Raw genomic sequence first — 24,435 nt, 5'->3', positions numbered from 1 at the left:
TTTTGGTGACACTTAAGGGCGGCGAGGGGCTGTCAGCGCATTAAGCCGGCCACAGGCTGCCGCTTTAATTTATTTTCCGCTGTTCCAGGGCCTTCGTCTGCTTGTGCGGATCTCTTCTTAGCCTCAGACAAATAAATAATTCATCCCCAAAGTGGCACATTTGCTGGTATTGCTTAGATTAAAATCCCTAAAATATGTATTTAATTTGGATTTGGTGGGGCCATTATCAGCCTCAGATAGCACCAAAACGAAAATAAAATCTCGAGCTCTTAGGAGATAACCCACAAGTCAACTCCGGACGTTCTCAGCAACTGGACCCTTCTCACTGTGGTCTCTCCTAATGACCGGTTTGGAGACGGCGAGTGGCAGGATTTTTATAATTGAGTCTGGTCTTTGGCTGAGTCCGCCTAATTACCGTGTTGGAGTGCGTGTAGCACCTGCTTCCTGGGCCTGCAGAACTGAGGAAATGTACTATGTAATATTTATGGTTCCTGTAAAATTCACGGAATAATTTGTGGTGCTTGGCATTTGGTGTTGTTTTCAAAAGAGTCTCCCCATCTCGGCAGAGACACGCCCTCCCTGCCACCTTCCCTGGGCTCAGGCGTGCGTGCCCTGGGATGGGGCTTTCCTGGCGGGCACTGGCCTGGGAACTGGGGTTGGTGGTGGGAGTCAAAGCCCATTTAAGGATGCTCGGAGACATATTAGGGTTCCCGAAGTTCATTTGGAGGCCTCAGAACTGTCCTGTGTTGACCTTTGTCATGAGTCTGGTAGAAGCCAGATGACACCAGGGAGGAGGGGAGAGTCTTGAAAATGGTAAAGGTGGAGGGGAGAGGGGTACCCCAGGAGACCCAAGTTTCAGCCCACCTTCCTCCCTCTCTCCTGCCCTCATTCCCTTCCTTCCTGTAATATTTAATAAGAACCTACTATGAGGGGCACCTGAGTGGCTCAGTGGGTTAAAGCTTCTGCCTTCGGCTCAGGTCATGATCTCGGGTCCTGGGATCGAGCCCCGAATCTGGCTCTCTGCTCAGCAGGGAGCCTGCTTCCCTTCCTCTCTCTGCCTGCCTCTCTGCCTGCTTGTGATCTCTCTCTGTCAAATAAATAAAAATAAAATATTTTTTAAAAAAACCTACTATGAGCCAGGCACCAATAAAGACACCAAGTACCATGGACGGTGGAGCCATGTCCTTGCCCTCAGGAAGTGCACAGCCTGGAGGAGGACAGGAACTACCCTCAGGGGTCACATGTGTATGTTCTAAATGGTGCCAAGCTCTACAGGGCCGCAACCAAATCACCCTGTTTCTTGAACATCTCAAAGTTGGGGGAGGCACCGGCTTTGGTCCTCACTGGCCTGACACCCATGTGAGTGCAGAGTGAGGACTCTGGACTTGGGGCATCTGGCATGGTGACACCAAGCCTATAGACATCTGTGTCATTGGTGGGTTCATTCATTCCCTCTACCCACAAGCATTCATGGGGGCAGGCCCTGTGCTGGGTGCTGGGCGGGCAGATGTGTTCCCAGGTGACTCTAACTTGGCAAGAAGACGCCAGTGACAGAGCTGAGCTATGGAGGGGTGCGACCTTGCACTCAGGGAGGAGGGAGGGGGTCAGTGTGGATGTAAGTCAAGGCCACCCAAATGAGGACAAGCCAATGCTATTTATTCAGGGCCTCTGATAACAAGTAAACCCCTGTCATTTGTATTTTGCAGAGACCCAGAGACAGGCAGCCGGGGGACAAAGCTTTATAGTGGGCTGATGAGGGGCTCAGACATGCCCTGTCCCGGGGTTTTGAGGAAGCAGGAGGTGGGCTTCTTTAAAATGGAACATCCTGTGTGGTTGGTTAAGGGAGCATATTTGGCTTTCTCTGATTTGTCCTAAACTGGAAGCAGGAAGGAAGACTAAAGAAGCTACTGGTCGATAAAGTCCTGGCTGTCTGAGGCTGGTTGCTGCGGGTTGTGGATTCAGGTTCTGTCTCCGCATACAGTCTGGCTTGTGGTTGGCATTTCAGCCTCTCATCTTGAGTGCTCCTGCTCTGTGCCAGCCTTAAGATGAGCTCGTCTTTCCACGTCCTCAGTCTTGTCAGGAAAACATCACAGATGTGGATACATGAGCTGAGCCCGGGGGGAGAGGAGAGATGAGTCGTCCTGGGGACGGGCATGCGGGGCAGAGGGAGCAGCATCAGGAAGGGGCACAGGACCCAGGGACTAGGGAGCACCTAGGAGCAGGGGCATTGAAGGGCTTCATGCCCCCCTGACAGAGGTAGGGAGATGGGATGAGGACAGACAGAGCGAGCACCAGGTCATCTGGAGTCTGGAAGTTAGGGAACAAGAGGGAGCCACCCAAGGGCTTTGACCAAGGGCAGGCCATAATCTGAAGTAGGTGCTAGAAAGCCAAATGTAACAGCATGGGGACAATGCACCATTGTGGGGGTTAAGGGGGGAGGTGCTCAAGAGGAGATGGGAAGATTTGCTATCTCACCTGTTTGGCCAAGAGACGAGGAGCCTGAGCAAAAACAGGGACAGTCAGCGGAAACAGGGACAGGGAGCCATTCCCGTGGGGGATCCTGGGTGCAGAGGTAACTTGGAGCAGCTCCAGGGTCCACACAACAGCCTGGGTGTCCCTAGGATCAATTCTCAAGATGTGTGGTACTGTATTCTCCAGCTTCTCCCCATCCATGTTTATGACAACATTTCCCAGATTTATTTGACAGTAAGCTCCCAAAACTCATTTGGCTGAATGCCAAATCAGGTGAAATCAGCAGACAGGCTGGGATGTCTCTTAATGGAAATGTTACAGTCTGGCATCTTGTTGGCTTGCACCAATGACTGAGGAGACCACGGCCAATCCCTGTGCATCTCCAATTTGGTATTATAAATGAACGAATGAATGAGGGAGGGAGGGAATGAATGAATGAATGAATGACATAACAAAGCTCCTTGATTCAACCAGTGTGCCTCCTTGCAAAGCAAGAAGCCAGCTTCTTCAATGACTAGGATGTAATTTAGTTGCTAATGAGCCCTTGAGAGTGTATCATAATTGGGAAGCGCTCTGGCAGACCAGGCCTGTCGGCAGAACAAACCACTTCTTTGTTGAGTTGAGCTAGGATGGTGATTTACCAAAGTGAAAACTAATGAGATTCCACAGTCACCAGCTTTTATGTGCAGCCATATAATACCGGTATAATCATATGTGCATGTCCATAAATTGGACACAAACCTGCAGAGCAGACTTTTGGTATCGGTAGCTAATGCAAAAGAATAACAGAGCCATAAAAGACACACAGTGCCTACTGTGTGGGTGTGAAAGCAAGCTGCCATGGTGGGGTGTTTGTTTCCACAAACTTGGTTACCTGGGGTCTCTTTTGTGACCCTGCAATCTTGCTCTTTCTTCCCAAAGTCAGGCCAGATCTCGGTGGACTCCCCTCATCTCAACAGCAAAGGTCTGCGAAGGCTTTGTGCTGGCTGGGAGTGTTTCTCGGGCTTTGTGTGGCTTCCAGACGTGCTGTTGGTTAATCATGGAGCTTAAAATGCGATCAGACAGGATCTGACTTTAGCCTTTCTAAGCGGCCAATTTTCCAGAAGGCCCACGGAATGACATTCATTACATTAATTGTAAAACCCTTTAACAACTGGAGGTACCTGCAAGCGGAGAGTGGCTGGCCGGGAGGGAGGATGGAACAGTAAGACTGCTCTCACCTCCCAGCCATTCCTTCACCTGTAAATGAGGGGTTTGGGCCAGGTACCTCCTTGATAAGACCCCCTAAAATTCAAAAACCCTAATTACTCCCTAGGGCATGACGTCCATAGTTGTCTTAGGCCCACATTATATGAACCAGTCTGGAATTTGGTGGAAAGGTTGAGAAACAGACACCCAGAACTTTTTGGCTGCTTCGTGCTCAAATGACTCTGGGGAGACACTCTTGTAATATGCATTTGCTGAGGGGCACCTCAGTAGCTCAGTTGGTTAAACGTCTACCTTCGGCTCAGTTCATGATCCCAGGGTCCTGGGATCGAGTCCCGCGTGGGGCTCCCTGCTCAGTGGGGAGCCTGCTCCCCCTGCTTGTACTGTCTCTCTCTCTCTCTCCCTAATAAATAAATAAAAGCTTTAAAAAAATATTCATTTGCCAAGTCAGGTTGATTCAGCCTGGCCCTTGAGTAGGCACTTTAAAGCCCTAGAAGGAGAGTCCATTGGGGGGGCAGCGGGGCGGGGCAGGGGGGGATGATCTAGGATTTGGGAGGGGGTAGCCTTCTGTGCAAAATTCCCAGTGCTTTTGTAGCTGATCCTACTGTGTCGGCTGCCCTCTTGGGAGGATTTGGGGGAGTCAGTGTTGGGGGGGGATCCAGGCTGTGGAAGTTCCCTGAGGCCTTCCAGGAGGAGACTGGCTGGCAGTAACCTCACCAGCTGGGGCGGATTCTGTTGGACAGAAAGAGACAAAGCATTCTGTGTTTTCCTCTGGGTGGTGACCACCTGTATATTTGTGTAAAAATCCATTGAGTTCTTGGAATGTCCTGCCTGGTGAGAGTGTCTTTGTTTACCAGGGCCCTGGGCCATGGCAAACGGTCTAACTATAGGATTTAGGGTGGGGTTGTTGGGTGACACAGAGTCAGCCTGTCTTCCAGACTGGCTGGAGACTGAGCTCAGCCACTTGGAGAGTCAACCATGGATGCCCCATAAAGATTCTTGACACCAAGGCTGGGTGCTCTGCCTGCTTGGCAGTGCTCCATGCATATTATCACATGCGGCTGGGAGACATTAGCACAGCCCTTAATTCCACCATTGGGCAACAACTGGAAATTTCCATGGAATTCCGTGTTTGGATCTTGTCTACACCCTGCCCTATGAGCCTCTTCCCTACACTGATTTTAATCTGTATCCTTTCACTGTCATAAACCCTGACTTTGTGTGTAACAGCTCTTGGCAAATTCTATGAGTCTCTTTAGTGAATTATCAAACCAGGAGTCTTGGGGACCACTGATGTCAGAAGGGACGGTGGTCTTGTGGACTGTTCCCCTAACTTTGAAAATTAGATTTTCCACCATGTGCAAAATACACCCTCAAAACACACCCTCAGGGCAGCTCACTCTGGCCACCCACAACTGGAGCACATGAGGAAGAACCAGGGAGGAGTCTCTCCAGGCCGTTTGTGGAAGCTACTCCTCTTCAGAAGAACAGGTCACTGCCATCTGTGTCTTCTCACAAAAAGCCCCACTTCCCTGTTTTGATGCTAACAAACCAACAGATATACTTTTGATCCACAGAGTTATGGACTCTCCTTGGGATGTGGCTGGCATCTCCTCCCCAGTCACGTGTCCCGGGAGGGAAGTGAGCGTTTCCAAGAACTGCCAACCATGTGGCATCCTGTTTCTTTAGATCCCATTGGACATTTATCGTCTGGTACCCACAGAATCTGAAAAAGCAAATGAGTTCTGGAGATAATTTATTAGAATAGGAGATAGCAAACAATTATGTGTATCTGTTGGTTTGTTTTCCACATCTGGTCACCAGGCCAAAGAAACATAATTAATTTTTTGGTTCCAAAGAGACAATTCCACCAATGATACACATCTTTAATTAGCCCAGCTCAACAATTGTGCTCCGGCACTTTATTTCAGGGAGCTCCACGCTGACACGTTAATGGAAGACGGTGCCAGACTCCGGGGTAGGAATAAAAGTGATTGCATGGCCTGAGATGAAGGTGGTTGCTTCCACAAGATAAGCCCTGGGTTTCATTCTAGAAGTAATCTAATCGGCTGCACATCTAAGAGCGAAATGCAAATGGGTGAAGAGCTGTGTAGAATCCATTAGGAAAAGAGAGGGGGAAGGTAAAGCAGTTTGGGAACTGTCTTTGGTAAATCTCTTGAAGGTATATTTTGCAAATGGTGGAAAATCCAATACAAATGAACTTAAGCATAGAGAACTTTTTGTCATCTTACAAAACTAAAGAGGCCACAGGGCATCTGGCTGACTCAGCCAGGTAGGCTTCCGGCTCTTGGTTTTGATTCAGGTCATGATCTCAGGGTCATGGGATTGAACCCAGCATCTAGCTCTGTGCTCAGCCAGGAGTCTGCTTCTCCCCACAGGAGTCTCCCCCCCACCCCCAACCTGGCTCATGTGAAAGAAAGGAAGAAAGAAAGAAAAGAGAAAAAAGAAAAGAAAGGAAGAAAGGGATAGAAAATCTTTAAAAATAGAATAAATAATCCTGTAGGAGGGCTCTGACCCAGTTTCCCTACTGTTTTCTCATCTCCCTCCCTCTCCTTGTCGGCTTCTTCCTCACGTTAGTTTCCCTCATGGTCACAAGAGGGCTGCCAGGGGACATGTGGCTGAAAGCCTCCTCCTTCTTATGGTAGGGGGGCATAAGGAGGGTGAGCAGGAGAATAGTTTCCCACAACCATCAAAGAGTCCCAGAGGAGCTCCACTCTGAATGGACCAACCTGGCTGGGACCTGATTTGCTTTCGTGGATGACCCAAGTATGTACCAAATTACCTAAACTTGAGGAACCACACAAGGAGAAATTGAGTGTGGTTAGAAAGGGGGGATGTGTTGATACCAGCAGCGTGTAGGAACACCAAATGATACGATAGTTTGAAGGGAGCATACTAGAGACTTGTCAGAGGTGTGAGCAGGGGAGAGGAAAACCACCAGGCTGAGGCAGTGCCTTGGGCTCCCTGACTGCCCCTAGGACCTATGTGGTGGGGGACAGGGGGCAAGAGACAGGGATGGCCACTGAGACTGGCATGAGGGGCCCAAGAGGAGAGGAGAGAGCCACCTGATAGGACCTGTGGCGCTTGTCAGAAGAAGCAGCCCAGCTGGTGGTGTCTCTGAGGATAGGCAGCTGAGAAACAAATACCCAGACTCCACTCTCTTCCTTCATTCTTAGCACCTACTGGGCTCCCCATTGCCAAACCTAAAGAGAAGCCAGGGGGCAGAGCCTCAGGGTATGGCTGGCAGAGGGCAGCCCTGTGAGGAGGCAGCTTGGAGGAGCCTAGAGGAAGGTCTGAAGGGAGAGAGGGAATCCTGCACGGAAGAAGCATCGCCCTGGGTGTGGGGTGGCGACACAGTTCCTGGCTGCCTCTCCCTCCAGGACTGGGCAGCTGTATCAACCAGGGGGCAGACCAGGGTCCCCAGCCGGCCTGTTGGTCCTGATGGGTGGGCCCTCAGACCAATAGAGAAGTCTGCTTCATAATCAAAACGTTGCACTGTGAGGGGCACCTGGGTGGCTCAGTCATTAAGCGACTGCCTTCAGCTCAGGTCATGATCCCAGGGTCCTGGGATCGAGCCCCGCATCGGGCTCTCTGCTCAGCGGGAAGCCTGATTCTTCTTCTCCCACTCCCCCTGCTTGTGTTCTCTCTCCTGCTGTCTCTCTCTCTCTGTATCAAATAAATAAATAAAATCTTAAAAAAAAAAAAGTTGCACTGTGAGATGTAAAGGGTCAGATCAGGTTTTAAATTGCCATTTAAAGGCTGCCATTCACCAGCCTTGTGAATGGAAGTTAACCTCTTTATACTCTAGCATCTTCATTCATAAGAAGGGGAGGATAACACAACTAGTTGTTAGGGGCATGAAGTTAAATAATGTGTGCCAGCTGCCTGGCATGGAATATGAGCTCAAGAAATGCTATTGCTTGTTTTTGACTATGATACATTGTGATGTGTTTACATTGTGATAGAATGTGATACATTGCCCATAAATCCTGAAGATGATACACTGCGGGTGGCCCTACACTATGTTTTGTTGTTGTTGTTGTTTTTTGACGATTTCTGAGAGGTGACATCTAAGCTAGCCCAGAACGGACAAGGAATTTTCCAGATGAATGCCACTGTAATGAAGCTCTTTCTTTATCTGCTCCTTGATCATATCATTGTGGTGCTGAAACACCTGCTGTGACTCCCTATTTCCTGACGTAACAATTCTGAGCCTATGTGATGTGAGTTCCTCCATCTGTCCATACCATCCCCATCCATGGGAAAGCTGTGCCCAGGCCTATCTGGGTATTTCTAGACAATTGGAAATCCCCCCCCACCACATTCCCTTCTTCTCAAGTCTGTAAATCCCTCACTAATACTTCAAGACTCAAGGAACCCTCCCTGACCGGCGCAGCCCTGCTCCCACACCCCTACACCTCTCCCCTATTGGATCACTATTCTCTGTGATGGCCCTTACTCTCCAGCTCTGAGTTTCCGGAGATGGGAGCTCAGAGCCCTGGGACATAGCCTTTTACACAGTAGGCACTCCATAAATGCTGGTGGAGCAAATAAATCACTTTTTATAAATTAACTAATAATTTAACCTTTTATTAGTTGTGGTAAGTGACAATTTTTCTAGAGTCTAATTTTCTCATCTGTAAGAGGGTCAAAGTACCTCTTAGAGATTATCATGAATAATTAAATGATGGGAAATCACACATTTAATACTGAAGACTCCTCACAGGGGCTCAGTAAGCTGTGTCCCCTCTGACTCCCCCAGGAAATGTACATTATCTGAAAGCAGGCCCCCCGTGTTGTCCTCATGCTTCTTAAAAATCAATTTTATTGAGGTACAACTTACATACAATAAAATGCACATATTTTTGTTGGATGAATTTTGACCATATACACACAAAATTACCACCCCAGTCGAGATGCAGGACAATTCCTTTAGCACAAAAGGGTCCTTGTCGAACCTCATCCCACTAAACACACCCTCACCCCAGGCTACAGCTAATCATTGATCTGCTTTCTATCCCAATGGAATAGATTTCTCCTGCCTAAAGTGTGTGAAAATGGAATTCTACTGGAGGTACTCCTGTTGGACTGGCTTTTTTCACTCACCTCGATGTTTTTAGATTCATCCAAGCTGTCGCAATCCTTTTTAAGACTCAGATTCCATTCCGTGGGTACATCACAATTTATAATTTGTCAATCTGTTCACTTGTTGATGGACATTTGAATTGTCTCTGGTTTGCGTTGTTGTGAATAAGCTTTCATGGACATTTGTGTACAAGTCTTTGTATGGACATACATTTTCCTTTCTTTTGGCTAAATACTTAGGAGCGGAGTCATGAGTTGTATGGTAAGTGTATACTTAACTTCATAAGAGACTGCCAAACTGTTTTTTCCAAAGTGGTTGTCGCATTTTACATGGGGGCTGACAGCCTAGGAGAGGTCCAGTTGCTCCAGACCCTTGTCAACATTTGGTGTTGTCAGTCTTAAATTTTAGACCCTTGAGTGGATGTAGAGTATCATCTCCCTGTGGTTTTAATTTGCAATTCCCCAGCAAGTAGCGATGTTGACCATCTTTTCATGTGCTGGTTGGCTGTTCCTGCATTTGTTTTTGTGAAGGGTCTGTTCAAATCTCTTGTCCATGCCTATGGTTTTGAAGTGTGCCTTCTATGTAAACAAACAAAAAACCAGAAGTCTGAATGTCACTTTCCCAGCTTCTCTCGCAACTGGCCTGCGGTCGCGAAATCCAGGCTTGACCAGTCCAGTGCACCCAGCCCCATCTGTATACTGTGAGCTGCTGACTGGAATGAGTAGGGCCAGTAGAGTCCAGTAGAGGACAAGTTGGCATTAGTGGTAACACTGGCTGCCGTGGTACCCGTGACCACACACATTGGCTAGTGACCTGCATTAAGTGTCGAAGTGATGTCCAACCCACTGGATTTTTTAGGGCCCAGGGTCCTCACGACTGACTCTGAAACAGCCTCCCCCACATCCTGCCTGTGATCCTGGAGCCACCAGCCTCCTTTTAGTGGCATCCTTTCCTGCTCGCGTTGGCCACGTCCGCCGAGTCTGTTTCTAACAGGGCATGGCTTTGAGCATGGTTAGGTTGGTGTGTTGATTTCTGGTGTGCAGGGAATGTCCAAGATTGTGACTTTCTCGGTCAGAATGAGAACCCGTGAATTAGCATGCCTCTCATCAATGCAGCCATTATAGGCTTGGCTTTCTTTCAACTTCTTTGCCAAAGGGCTTGACAATAAAAGACACTGTTGAAAATGAAATCTTAAAAAAAAGGAAAGAAAATGAAATCTTATAGTTGCCTTTTTAAAGGAGGGCTGTATTCCAAGGCCTGGATCTCCGCCTGCATTTGCATTTGGATTTGGGAAACCAATACAGTATGATAAGTATTTATTTTTAATAATCTGAGAGCATGCAAATACATTTCCCGTTTCCTAACTTCTTTCCCGTCACTAACCTTTGTGTCCCAGACAAAAATGAGAACAAGCAAAGACTCGACAACTAGATAGGCTGCCGTGGTGTCCTCCATCGCTGTCCTTTGGGAATCGCAAAAAGTTTCAAAGTTAGGGACTCGGCACCCTGCCGTAAGTATGTTTCGGGAGAGCACTTCCCAGGGGTGGGTCCAGGTTTTGCAGGACCTGAGGCTTATGTGACATGGGGTGTGCTCTTCAAGAAGAGAATCCGCAGCTACCACGAAAGCATTAGAAGCAGATGTTGTCACGGCCTTGCAAGGGAGGAGCTTGAAGCCTGAATTTCATTAGCTTCACAGTAGGTCTATTTCTTGCCACCGTTGCCATCCTTCAAACGGCAACAAATTCTAGAGCACTTTGCTTCCTGCCATGTCACTGGTCTACCAGTAGGTTAAACTGCCACCCGAGCTCTGGGCTTCCTCCACTTTCCTCTAATCCCCTAATAACCCTATGTTGTCAAGGGGGACACAGATTTCCATGCTCTGTGATCAGGGACAAGAACGAGATGCACACTTGGGCATGTGCACGGGGGTCGTTCCTGCTCGTTCTCAGCCAAGACACCACCCTCTCACCCTGCCCAGTCATGGCTCCCTTTACAGGGACGGGGCTCAGGCAAGTCCTCTCTTAGACTCCTATATGGTCACCTCTCTGTTTCAGAACACGTTTTGCCTGTGCAGATACCCAAGGGCTGGGAAGATCTAATTCTCCTGCCCTTGAACCCAGGCTGGCCTTATGACTCACTCTTAACCGACAGAATAGAGAGGAAAAGGATGCCCGTGACTTTGAAACTCTTGAAACTCTTCCTCTCCAGATGGTTCCTCTTGGGACCCTCCTTGTGTGAATTAGCGGCCACGTGGTGAGGAAGCCCAGGCCACACACAAAGTCATGTTTAGGTGTTTCAGACAACAGTTCCAGTTGGGCCCAGCCTTCAGGACATCCCAGTCCAGACAGCAGATGTGTGAGTGGAAACCTCTAGATGATTCCAGTCACCTGTCGCTGTTTGCATCTTCCCCTCTGAGAACCCACACACGTGAAACAAAAAATGTGCCCTGCCTGGGGCATCTGGGCTGGTGAGTCAGTTGAGCATCTGACTCTCGGTTTCAGTTCAGGTCATGATCTTAAGGTCATGGGATCGAACCCCACATCAGACTCTGTGCTCAGGACCTGCTCATGGTCTCTCTCTTTCCCCCTACCAAATAAATAAACAAAATCTGGAAAGAAAGAAAGAAAGAAAGAGAGAGAGAGAGAGGGAGGGAGGGAGGGAGAGAAGGAGGGAGGGAGAGAGGGAGAGAAGGAGGGAGGGAGGGAGGGAGAGAAGGAGGGAGGGAGGGAGGGAGGGAGGGAGAGAAGGAAAGAGGGAGGGAGGGAAAGAAAGGAAGGAAGGAAGGAAAGAAAAGAAAAAAAGAAAGAAAGCCATGCCTGAATTCCAGACCCACAGACAGCATAAGTTTTCTAAAATAATTGGTGTTTCGTGTCATTTAGCTTAGGATGGTTTGTTAGGTAGCAACAGATAATAAGATATTTAGCTATATATTTGTTCAAGATCATATGAGTAGAGAAGGGATGGGTTGAGACGTTTACCAGGCTGTTAACACTGATCAGAGTTGAGGGAAGACAGAAGAGGGAAGGAATCGGGGGGAGAGAGAGAGAGAGAGAAGATAAGCAAAAGTTTCCATGATTTAACCTGCTTGTACATGACCCCATTTATGAACCTCTGTGTGTTGATGTGTAAATGTGTAGAGATTCATGAAAAGATGGCCTCCAAAATGTCACAAAATGATAGAACTTAGGTGGTTTTTCTTCCACATAATTGTCTGTGTTGTTGCAATTTCCTTGACAATTATTATCAGGCATTTCAATATAATCAGAAAACAGAACAAGCTTTCTTTACTAAAAGAAAAAAAAATTTTAGGGGCACCTGGGTGGCTCAGTGGGTTAAGCCTCTGCCTTCAGTTCAGGTCATGATCTCAGGGTCCTGGGATCGAGCCCCGCATCGGGCTCTCTGCTCAGCGGGGAGCCTGCTTCCTCCTCTCTCTCTGCCTGCCTCTCTGCCGCCTTGTGATCTCTGTCTGTCAAATAAATAAATAAAATCTTTAAAAAAAATTTTTTTAAGCAATCCTGGCTGAGGAAAGCACCATACTGCCGTGAGTCAGCCATCCCAAAGCCCGTGGCTAGGTGAAACCTCTCAGTTATGGACCCTTTCCTGGACTACGGCCCCCTGCCTGGTCTTCTGGAGCTCTGCGGTGACCTCCAGGGATGTGGCCTTCAGAGGTGCTCTCCAACCCCTACCCTGCACAGCCCCACCCCTCCTGGGATCCTCTGTGAGTCCCAACGTTTGCCTGACCAGCCAGCATCCTGTTGGGTGTGGCGACCACCGATGTGACGCTCACCCTCCAACAGGACCTGCTTTTCCTTTTGTAAACCGTAGACTCAGCCAGAAGAGGTAGGAGTTGAAGGATTGTCTCTGCATCCACACCGGCTCCCAGATTTTTTAAACAGCTTTATTGAGATATAACTCATACACTTTACAGTACACACACTTAAGGTGGACAAGTCGATGATTTCTAGTATATTAAAATTCTTAAAATTGCGATAAAATACAGATAACATAAAATTTGCCATTTTAACCATTTGTGGGTATATCATTCAGGGTCATCGCATACATTCACAATGTCGTACGACCATCACCACTACTTATGTCCAGAGCTTTTTCCTCACTCCAGACAGAAACTTGGTACCCCTTAGCTAACAAATCCCTGCTTGCCTCCTTCCCCTAGCCCCCAGTAACCTTGAAACTACTTCCCGTCTCAATGAACTTGCCTGTTCCAGGTATTTCACGTGAGCAGAATCATAGGGTATGTGGTCTCGGGTGTCCAGCTCCTTTTACTTGGGGTAACGTCTTCAAGGTTCGTTTAATTTGTAGCTCTGGTCAGCACTCCATTCATTTCTATGTCCGAATCACATCTGGTTGTCTGGGTGTACTCCATCGTGTTTGTCCATCCATCCATTGGGAGACACTTGAGTTGTGCCATCTTTTCTGCCCCTGGCCTTGTTGAGACCAGGGCGTGTGTTGCTCCTTTCAGACAAAGCCCATGTTTATCTTGGTCAGGACTCAAACTCTGTCCCAGGGACATTTCAGGTCTGGGGTTGTGGGAGGAGGGTGAGGACAACCAGCTATGGATAGAGGGGGTGGGTCATGGGCAGCTGGCCCACACCAGTCAGTATGGCCCCTGGTTAGCAGCCTGTGCCTAACACAGCTTCTGGATCATTCCCTACACTTGAACCTGGGCTAATTCCTCTCCCTGTCTGGGACTCAGTTTCCTCCTGTGTGTCCATGTGGGTTGCAGGAACGGGATGTGCAGATACAGCCTTAAACCCAGTGCCTGGTCCAGGATGAGCCCACAGTGCATGACAGCCATGGCCATTAGGCCCTCCTACAGCTGGTCACTTCCCCCTACCTCCTTCCAGCATCTGTGTCCCTCTGCCTTTGGCTTTCCTGGCAGCCAGAGCCTGCTCTGATGGTATCTGTAGCACAGTGGATGAGCAGGGAAATAAAGCCCGCCCCTTCTCCAACAGCTGTCTGCCAACTGGGTGCAAACACCAGCTCCCTCACATTTGGATGGGGTGATCCGGGTGCATGTTCCCAGAGTCCCCAGTGGGGTAAAGCTCTGATTGTCTGTGGGGGAGGCTGGCTTGGGGGCTTCCTTCTCTGCCCTGTCTCACTTCTCTGTTCTACTGGTATTCCCTGGGCTTCCTGAATAAACCACATGCACTGAAATCCTTGTCTCAGGGTCTGCTTCTAGGCAGAATTCAAATGAAGACCCTTGTCCTACTAATAGGAGAAGGAGGAGGGAGGAGCAGCAGTAGTAGCAGCAGTAATAGGGGTAGTAATAAATAGGGCCCCGTTTCGATCTCCACCTCCTCCAGGAAGCCTCCCCTGGTTGCACCCACCACAGGGATCACCCTCTCCTACAAAGTTCCAGCACTTGTGGCTCTAGCATTCATTTCCCTCTTCCGCACGTCTGCTTTATTTTATTCCCTGTCTCATCAGCTGCATGTAGAAAATGCTAATTTCGTGGGCTGGCCCAGGGGGCCGACAGCCGCATGCTCTGAATCTACGATGAAGCCATCCTGCCTTTGATGGAGACAGAAGATGAAACGGGGCCGGGGCGCATCCCGGGGAGATGGGGGCCCAGCATGCAATATTTAAACGGCTCTTTCATGAAAGGGAGCTACCCAAGCTCTTAACATCGGTGTTCAAGGAAGTCAGACTCGATTTTTAGCCCCAGACTGATGTTTGGGTGCACTCCATGTTTTAAATACTCATTTCTATGGCCTTGATATTTCAATTCATTTCCTTTCAAGTTTTACAAGCCCAGAGTGCTATCGTTGGCGCTTTGTGGAGAGACGGGCTCGAGAGGTGGGGACTCATCACAGGCGAACAGGGACGGACACAGTCCCTTGGAGGTCAGGAAAGCAGACCCCTTGACATGGAGATAGAATTGTGTGAGCAAAGCCCCAGCTACTTGTTGAAAAGTGTAAAGCTGACTTGGAGCAGCATGTCTGCTCTTCCTCCGGCTCGTTCCTCTTTGTTCCCACTTTTTTATTGAGATATGATTTATGATAAAAGTGGACAGCCCTAAGTGCACAGCTCACAGCTCAATGAATTTGTCTGTATGTGCCCTGTGTAACCACGATCAGATGAGGATATAGAACATTCTAGCACCCCAGAGGGCCCCAATGTCCCTTCCCATCCAGGACCCCTTATGTAATATCTATGTTCTGCATCCTTATCTGATGGTGGTTACATGGATACAGAATATAATATATATTACATATAATACGTACTATATATATATAGTACGTATTATATGTGTATATAATTTATTAACTTTACCATTGTCATGAATTCTCCAGGTTGTCAGAAGGCCAGATGTGTTCTCCTGTGGGGGAAAAAAAAATACCTCCGACTTATTACATTCAATAACTAAATTTTCTCATATGCTTGTAAATGTTAATATTTTAAATGGCACCAATGATTGATATGTCAGTCAGTTGTTTAACTAAAATACCTAAATTAGACATGCGCCTTAAAATGAACTCAAGCCATACATTTACTTTTTTTTTTTTTTAAGATTTTATTTATTTGAGGGAGACAGAGAGAATGTGAGTTGGGGGGATAGGGACAGAAGGAGAAGCAAACTCCCCACTGAGCAGGGAGCCCAATATGGGGCTCAATCCCAGGACCCCAGGATCACGACCCAAGACAAAGGCAGACACTTAACCAAGTGAGCCACCCAGGTGTCCCCCACACATTTACTTTCATGACTGGAATGTTTAGAATTTTTTTTTTTCGGGATAATGAAACTTCTCCAATTCTCCTTATCATGAGCAAAGAACTAATCCTCTCTGTATATCTTGAACAAACTCCTTGAATCATTCCCTGCGACTTTTTTTCTCCTAACCCCCAGAAGCAGAGGAAAAAAATCAAACAAAATGATCAAATGCATGTATGGGTGAAGTTCACACTTGTGTTTTTTTAAGTTAGTTTCAGAGGTAGAATTTAGTGATTCGTCAGTTGCATATAACACCCAGTGCCCATTCCATCACGTGCCCTCCTTCATGCCCGTCACCCAGTTACCCCAACTTCTCCCCTGCCTCCCCTCCAAATCCTTGTTTCTTTCCTAGAGTTCAGCATCACAGGTTTTTTAAAATTGCGGTAAAATACACATAATATAAAATGTACCATCTTCGCCATTTTTAAGCATACAGTTCAATTGTGCTAAGTACGTTCACATTGTTATGCAACCGTCTCCAAAACTTTTTTATCTTGCAAAACTGAAACTCTATACCCATTTAGAATAACTTTATTAAAGTATAAATCAGATATTCTGTCTCTCAGAGCCCTCTGAAGATTTCCCATTTCTCTTGCAATTAAATCTAGGCTCCTAACGATAAAGGCCTTGCCACATCATCTGGGGCTCTGGTGTTCTTGTTTCTTGGCCTCTCGTAGCTTCTTGGCCTTGGCCTCTGAATCCCCTCACATAGCTAGACCCTTTCTTTTCCATTCTGCTCACCACCACCATCTGAAGTGATCATGCTCAGTGACTGATGGTGGTGGGGTTTACTGCCTGTCCGTCCTACTGAATGCAGATGATGGGCTTCTAAGTCCGCGGAGTCTAACACGGGGCCTGACATTAGTAGGTACTCAACAAGGGTGGGTGGAGTGAATATTCAAAGGAATGCGGTGAGAGAGGAGAAGATAGACGAGATGCCCTAGAGGAGTGTGCAAAGTACTGAGGCCAACGTGCCTCCCCGCCCCCACCCCTGAACACACGCAAAAACACCAAATGGGTGAAAACGGGAAGACAAAAAAATGGGGCAGTGGTGTATTAGTCAGGCTTAGGTCAGAGCAGCAGAACTTGTAAGAGCTGTACATAAAAGAGAATTCCAGTAGGTGTCATGGGCTGCATTGTGCCCCCCCCATCCCCAACCCATTCACATGTTAAAATCTTGACTCCCAGTACCTCAGAATGTGACAGTATTTGGAAATAGAGTCTTTAAAGAGGTCATTGAAGTTAAATGAGGTCTTGGAGCAGGCTCTGCTCCAGTCTGATTGGTGTCTCTATAAGAAGAGGGGATTGGGGGGGCGCCTGGGTGGCTCAGTGGTTAAAGCCTCTGCCTTCAGCTCAGGTCATGATCCCAGGGTCCTGGGATCGAGCCTCACATCGGGCTCTCTGCTCAGCAGGGAGCCTGCCTCCTCCTCCTCTCTCTCTCTGCCTGCCTCTGTGCCTGCTTGTGATCTGTCAAATAAATAAAAATCTTAAAAAAAAAAAAAAAAGAAGAAGAAGAGGGGATTGGGACTGTAGGCGCACAGAGGGAGAGCATGCAAGGACACAGGGAAAAGGAGGCTGTCTACAAGCCAAGGAGAGGTGTCTGAGAAGAAACCAGTACTTCCAGCCTCTAGAACCGTGAGAAAACTACTTCTGTGATACAGTAGATTTTATCCTTCCACCACTGAGGGTCCAAGAGGGTTGTGGCTCCAGGCTTGGCAGGCAGCAGGTAAGAGCAGGAGGGGAGGTGAGGGAGGCCAGATGGACCAGGCCTGCCAGGACACTGGGACCCAGGGGAACGGAAGGAGCTAGCTGGTGCCTTGTGTCGCAGAACCCAGCACATGGGGGCTTGTGGCTCCAAGGAGGAGATGCTGAGGGGCTGTGTCCAGAGCACGAGGGTCGCCCCACCTTCATCAAGCACCTGCAAGGCCTGCGAGCCAGAGTCAGCTGCCCAGGGACACAGAGCCCAATGACCTAAGGGGGAGTGAGACAGCCTCCCGGTGGGAGGATTGGCTGCCTGGCCATAGGGTGTCTCCTGTGTCCTGGACTCCTGCAAGTCAGGTACAAAGAGAATCCCACAGGTGGTGCTTCTAGTGGGTCGACGGGAGCCCCGGGACCTAGGCACGCAGGTGGTCAAGATGGCGACTGCATGACACGCAGCCCAGTCCTCAGATCCTCATTCCTCGTGGCATTTGTTTCTTCCACGGGTCATGGTGGGTTAAATCAGTTGCTCAGTTGTTGGAGAATTGATCCATGGATTCTGTTTCCATCGTGTGTGCTGGCTACACCTTAATGGGAGAGGCCCCATCTGACAGCAACTTACCAGCAGGGGTGACCGCATCTCGAAACAGAAGTCATACACGTAATTTGCCACAGATCACATGGCAGGGAACTACACATGATACAGGAATGTTTAGAAAGATGCTACCATGACAGCATCACAGCTTTTCCCCGAGTAGGCTTAGCATACGAGACATCCATAAGCCAACCTTATATCAAAGACCAGCAAGGACCCATCTTCTGTTTGGCTGAAATGTTAGGACGATTACAAAAAAAAAGATCCACAGACCTTAAGATTTGAGCTTTTTTTTTCCAAATGTATTTTTTAAAAATCTCAAACCAAATGATATTTTAAGCAGACAGAGACTAATTCTCACATAATCCAGTAACCATCCATCTCGGTGGCTCACAGACAAGCATTCATTAACTGTTCCATAATATACTGGAGTCGAAACTTATCACTTACATTAAGCATTGCAAATTAAAGGAAAGGCCTGATTTCCTTTTAACGGAATACTCCATATGCCACATCAAAATTACAGAAATAATTGGGTGTCAGAAACACTGTTTAACTTCAGATGTTCTGCCAATGAAACAAATTACTTTTACTGAATTGTGTTTTGGGGAATCCAGCCGACCCTTTGACACCTGAAGGAAGGATTTCCCATAAATAAAAGCTTCAAGGCAATTTCACTTTGTGATTAGTGATTTTTCCCCCCATGCCACTGGATTATTAATAGTTGGGATTTGTGTTTCATATCAAGGCAGGAAATTAATCACACCATGTACAGGACTTCATGTAAAGAAATACTTCATGAGGTCCCATTTATTTCAAAAAGGAAAATGTAGTTAAGCATTGAAATTAAATAAATGGATCGATGTTACAGCAATTACTAGGGAATGATTTGTCACATGGCAAGGAGAATGCATTAAAGATATGAACAGCTGTTTCTCAGTTTAAGTTTACAGCGTTTCGAAATTCAGGAAATGACTTTTGTGTTCTGGTTGGATTCAAATTGCAGCATTCACAGAACCAGCCCATAATACGGCATTCCGAATTATAAAGACATTTAGATACTTTTTTGGCCAAAGTACAATGTTTTGGCAAAATGATCCAGTTCTAATGCAATTAAAGCAGATTTCATGTTAGAGTTATATATTATGTTAGTGATGATTTTCACTACAAAGCTATCACTTAGACACCAAATCCAAGCACACAGCTTTGTGTGGCAGTTGAAAAGACCAGGCATTACTGAATTTAACGCAACAGGGTAATTATAGCATGAAAGGTGAGTTGCTTTATTCTGAGGTTGTTCCAAAACTAAGATCAAGCATCTGAGGTATAAGAATCTTTGAGAGTTCTCCCTTGAGAGTGTTTAATATGTTGATGACAAGTTAGATCGAACAGATTTTTCTAATATAAAATCCTCATGTGAAGAACAGAACTCTTTTTTTTTTTTTAAGATTTTATTTCTTTATTTGACAGACAGAGATTACAATTAGGTAGAGAGTCAGGCAGAGAGAGAGGAAGGGAAGCAGGCTCCCCGCTGAGCAGAGAGCCTGATGCGGGGCTCCATCCCAGGGCCCCGGGATCATGACCCGAGTCGAAGGCAGAGGCTTTAACCCACTGAGTCACCCAGGTGCCCCAAGAACAGAACTCTTAATCAGGAATTTTTCCACCAAACTCATTCCAGCTGATCTCTTCGGTTTGTGCTTTTTTCCCAAGGTCCCCACTAAATACCTGCTTCCTTAAGAGAGGTAATTTTGAGCATCCATAAGAAAAATAATTGCATTGGTTAAAATAAGCAATGATTTTGAAAATCGGTTAACAAAGGCAGGGAAAAATATCAAGCATTCATACTGCTCTTTCTGAATAAATGTTCCCTGAGAATAACCAGATGGCTATGGGGCATTTTTTTCTTTGTAGAAGTCTTCCAGCTAGTGTGCACAGAAGAACACATAGCTATTGCAAACGAAGCAATGATGTGATCTTAAAAGGATGCCAACTGACATAAAACATGCCCTGATGGGAGGACATGCTGTCACTCATGAAGCGATCTTTCCAAAAACTCAGCCTGGATCGCCAGGTCTTGGATTTACTTTATTAACTTACAGCGGACAGGGGAACGGGTTACCAGATACCAAGCAGCTGCCGTCAGCAAAATCCAGATGGGGGAATCCAATAGAACCAGCAACCGCATTTCTCCAAAAAGTAAATCACAAAGGAGGGCGAGAAATAAAGAGGAAGATCCAGGGAAGGGAAATCCTCCAGAAAAGAGATGTGGGGTGACCTTGTTGCAATATGCAGACCTCATCTGGATCCCGATCCAAACAGCCTGTCGAAGATATATACATTGTTAAAAGAACTGGAGACGTGAAAAATCTGAATGCTTCAAACTATTTGATGACATTGGGGACTTAGAGTTAGTTTTTTAGATATGAGAATGATATTGTGGCTCTGTTTTTTAAAAAGCAAATCCTTATCTGTTAGAAACACATTACTGAAACATTTACTAACAAAAGATGATGGACTAGATTTAATTTCAAAATAGCCCAGGATGGGGACAGTGGAGCAGAGATGCAACAGGAGCATAAACAAGCCCAAGCTCATTCTGCTCCCAGCACAACAGGCCAATAAGTCAAGAGGCAAGATGTTAGGGTGAGGAAAACATCTTTATTTGGAAAGCCAGCACACTGAGGAGAGGGTGGGCTCTTGTCCCAAAGAACCAACTCCTCTTGCCATGAAATCCAAGCTTCTTTCATGTCAGGAAAAAGGGGGATGCATTGGAGGGTTGGAGTCAAAAGGTGACCTCTGTAGACATCAGAGGAGGGTTCGGTAACTTCCGTGTCCTTGGCCAGTTGATCTTTGGTTTACAGAATCCAGCCATGCCATTTTATCTCCTCTGGTGAGGTAGGTTTTTGGGTTAAAAAAAAAAAAGTAGTTTTTCAGGGCACCTAGGTGGCTCAGTGGGTTATGACCTTCGGCTCAGGTCATGATCCCAGGGTCCTGGGATCAAGCCCCGCATCCATCTTTCTGCTTTGCAGGAAGCCTGCTTCCTCCTCTCTCTGCCTGCTTCTCTGCCTACTTGTGATCTCCATCTCTCAAATAAATAAAATCTTAAAAAAAAAAAAGTAGTTTTTGTCAATGTGAGCTATAAGCAAAATTCCTTCATTGATAAACATGCCTCTGTGCTGGGCTAATGAGAAGTTCCTAAGCTAGGAGTCACAGCAGCAAGGGAAGGAGGAGCCACAGGAAGTCAGATGTGCTAAGTTTCTCCACATTACAGGAGTGACCATGAGTTGACCACTTCCTGAAGCTAAGAGGGGGGTACTTGACCTTCACTTTCTCTGTTATGTGTATTTGAAATTCTCCTTAATAGAAAGTTTTTTTTTTTAAGATGTAGTGAAGTTCCCCAGCTAGCAATGACTTTTTAGCCAAGTTCAGAAGTTAATTTTTTTAATTGGCTGAAATACATGACCAACAAATAGCTTTTCTTTTTGTGGAAAAAAAATGTGGTTTCCCCCACCCCAGGAAAAAAATTCTGCCTGATATTTTATGCTTATTGAATAATAAATTAAGGGGCACCTGGGTGGCTCAGTGAGTTGAGCCTCTGCCTTTGGCTCAGGTCATGATCTCAGGGTCCTGGGATCGAGCCCTGCATCAGGCTCTCTGCTCAGTGGGGAGCCTGCTTCCCCCTCTCTCTCTGCCTGCCTCTCTGCCTACTTGTAATCTCTGTCTCTCTCTCTGTCAAATAAATAAAATCTTTTAAAAAATAGTAAATTTAAAAATTGAGGACCTCTGTGAACATAATGTCTTGCGCCCCCTTCTGTAATGATTTCTCTAGAATGCTGCTGACCAGCCCCCCACTCCCAGGGTCCCGATGCCTGCCAAGGGAGTTCTCTGGATGCCTCAGCCTTTTTTTTTTTTTGGTGCCAGCCTCTCCAAACCTTCTTTAATAGCTGCCAGCTTTCAGCTGCCCTGTGCTTCCCTTCAGCCCCTCTGTGGGTCTCTGAGGCCAACTCCATCCCTGGCTATGATGGCTTTGTTAATTAAAATTGTTCATCCTGGTTCTTGAAGGTATAGTTTGTAAATGAATTCTGCATCCACTGAAGCTGTGGTCATAAAGAAGCTGCTAGTAGGTCAAGATTCGCCATTGCCCTTGCAGGTTCCTCTACAAAAAGATTTGCTTTTTGCTAAAAGGCATGCCCCTCTGGGCTGAGGGTTTCCCATGAGGGTGTTCCCATGGGACTTTGTCATCTTCTCAGTTCATCAAAATTCGGGTGATTCAGGTCCCTAGGAGTCAAAAGGTTTGCACTGCATGTATTGAAAAGATTCTCCATAGGTGTTCAAAGACATGCTCTAAAGTGGCGGTCTTATGGCACCAACAGCCTGGTTGATGTCTGAGGGGAGGTACAAGGTCATGAGCACCTCCCGGGATCTGAGGGATCCTTCACTGCCAGCCTGGCCTGCATGTCTGGGGCAGCTGCTCTGGGAGCAACCTGGACCCAGAAGCACCCTGCAGAGAGCAAGCAGGGAAGGTCAGCCCTGACATAGCATTTCTGAACCTCACTTTTCTTGTCTGCAAAATGGGCATAATAAGGGTACCTACCTGTATTAGTTGCCTGGGGCTGCTATAACAAATGACCACAACACAACAGAAATTTATTCTCTCACCATTCTGGAGGCCAGAAGTTAGAATCCGTTGTGTGGGCTAAAATCGGGGTGCTGGCAGGATTGCACTCCCTCTGGAGGCTCTAGGGGAGGATGTGTTTCCTGCCTCTTCCAGCCTCTGATGACTGCCAGCATTCCTTGGCTTGCGGTTGCATCACTCCAGTTTCTGCCTCTGAGATCTCGTGTTCTCTTCCTCTTGTGTGCCAAGCCTCCTTCTGAATCTCTCTTATGATGACACTTTGGGGAGCATTTTAGAAAGGCAGACTCCTGATCCTCACCTCCTCAGTCCCACGGGAATCTGCATTTTTGAGGCAGGGCAGGTTGGACATGGAGAAAGGCTGTTCCGGGCTCTCCAGGACCATCTGTCCAGACTTCCTTCGGTTCCCTGGGGATTGTGGCTTCTGCCCCCTGCTGTATGACTGCTTCCCCAGCCCCGGGGCCAGACTTGTGGACCTTCAGCCTTCTGGAACACACCCATCAGGACCCATGTGCCCAGCACCCCATGTCTGCTGTCAGAGACTGGGATCCCCCAGTCGAAGACTCTGAGTCAAAGTTTCCGCGCAGGTGATGTTTGTTAGAGCTGTATTCGTTGCAGTGGCTATTGTAACAAATTTAGCACAAGTTTGGTAACTTACAATAGAAATATTCTCTTATAGTTCTGGAGAAGTCAGGAATCAGTATCTCTGGGCTGAAACTGCTGTGTGGGTAGAGTTGCCCTCCCCCTGAAGGCTGTAAGGGAGAACCGGCTCCTTGTCCTTCCCAGCTCCAGGGGGCTGCTGTTCCTCGGCTAATCTCCGCCTCTGCCTTCATGTCACCTTAGTTTCTGCCTGTCTCAGAGCTCCCTCCACCTCCTACTTCCGCAGACACCTGTGATTATATTCAAGACCCACCCAATATTCAGGATAATCCCCCTGCATCTGACCCCTCAGCCTGAGCCCAGAAGCCATCCTCTGATCCTCCCCAAGCACCTTCTTCCGTGTGCTTGTCTCATAATCCCTGGAAGCCTGACCGATGGCCCCGGGGAACCCCCCTGGGGACAGACAGACCATGTCCCACACAGACACTCCATCAGCAAGGAGTAAGCGAGCCATCAAACAAAGCTTGTGGACCAGAGTTTGTTGGAGTAAACTTGTTCTGAAACCAGAACCTTGTTCTTTTAAATGCCTACTTCTTTAGAGCTTTTTGAAAATGTTTCTGAAATGTGCTGCATATTCCCCAGGGGTGTCTTGAGATGGGAGCTCAGCCTTTTCAGCTAACGCGGGGATGGCTGCCACACGATTCTTGCTGTGTCCCTGGACCAGTGTGAGGTGGCAATGGGGCAAGGTGCCTGCTCCGAGCTGAAAGCACTGGACACTGCTAATGTCTGGGTTCTTAATTTTTCTGTCTCCTTCCTCCTGCCTAGGTAGCTATTTTTTACATCTGTAAGTATCCTTCCTATAGGCAGACAACCCTCTTTCTCTCACTTCCCCTTATTTTGACTCTTCTAGTAACTGTGGGCTGGGAAGTGACGAGGCTTGTTAGCACTTTTTGCAAAAGACGAGTTAACAGTCTCAAGATAAGAGTCTCGAGGAATTTTCTGAGGACAACCTGTTTTTTTAAGATTTATTATTTATTTGAGAGAGAGGGAGAGAGCGTACAAGTGAAAGGGAGAGAGAATCTCAAACATACTCACTGTGGAGCTCACTATGAGGGGCTCAATCTCATGACCTTGAGATCATGACCTGAGCCAAAACCAAGAGTCAGATGCTTAACTGACTGCGCAATCATTTTTTATTACTTTATTATTATTATTTTCTTATGTACCTTCCTCTACCACCAAAAAGAAACACTATGTAACCTCGCCCCTATTTTTAGCTGACATCAAATTTTTTCATGAATTGACATGGTTGCAAAGGATAGAATGTCTTATGCATTGTGAATATTAACACTGTAAAAATAACACTATGAAATCACTCCTTTCAATGCATCC

The sequence above is a fragment of the Lutra lutra genome, chromosome 18, assembly GCF_902655055.1.
Source record: "Lutra lutra chromosome 18, mLutLut1.2, whole genome shotgun sequence".
Lineage (NCBI taxonomy): Eukaryota > Metazoa > Chordata > Mammalia > Carnivora > Mustelidae > Lutra > Lutra lutra.
The sequence above is the reverse complement of the archived record's forward strand: the minus strand, read 5'-3'. Positions refer to the sequence as shown.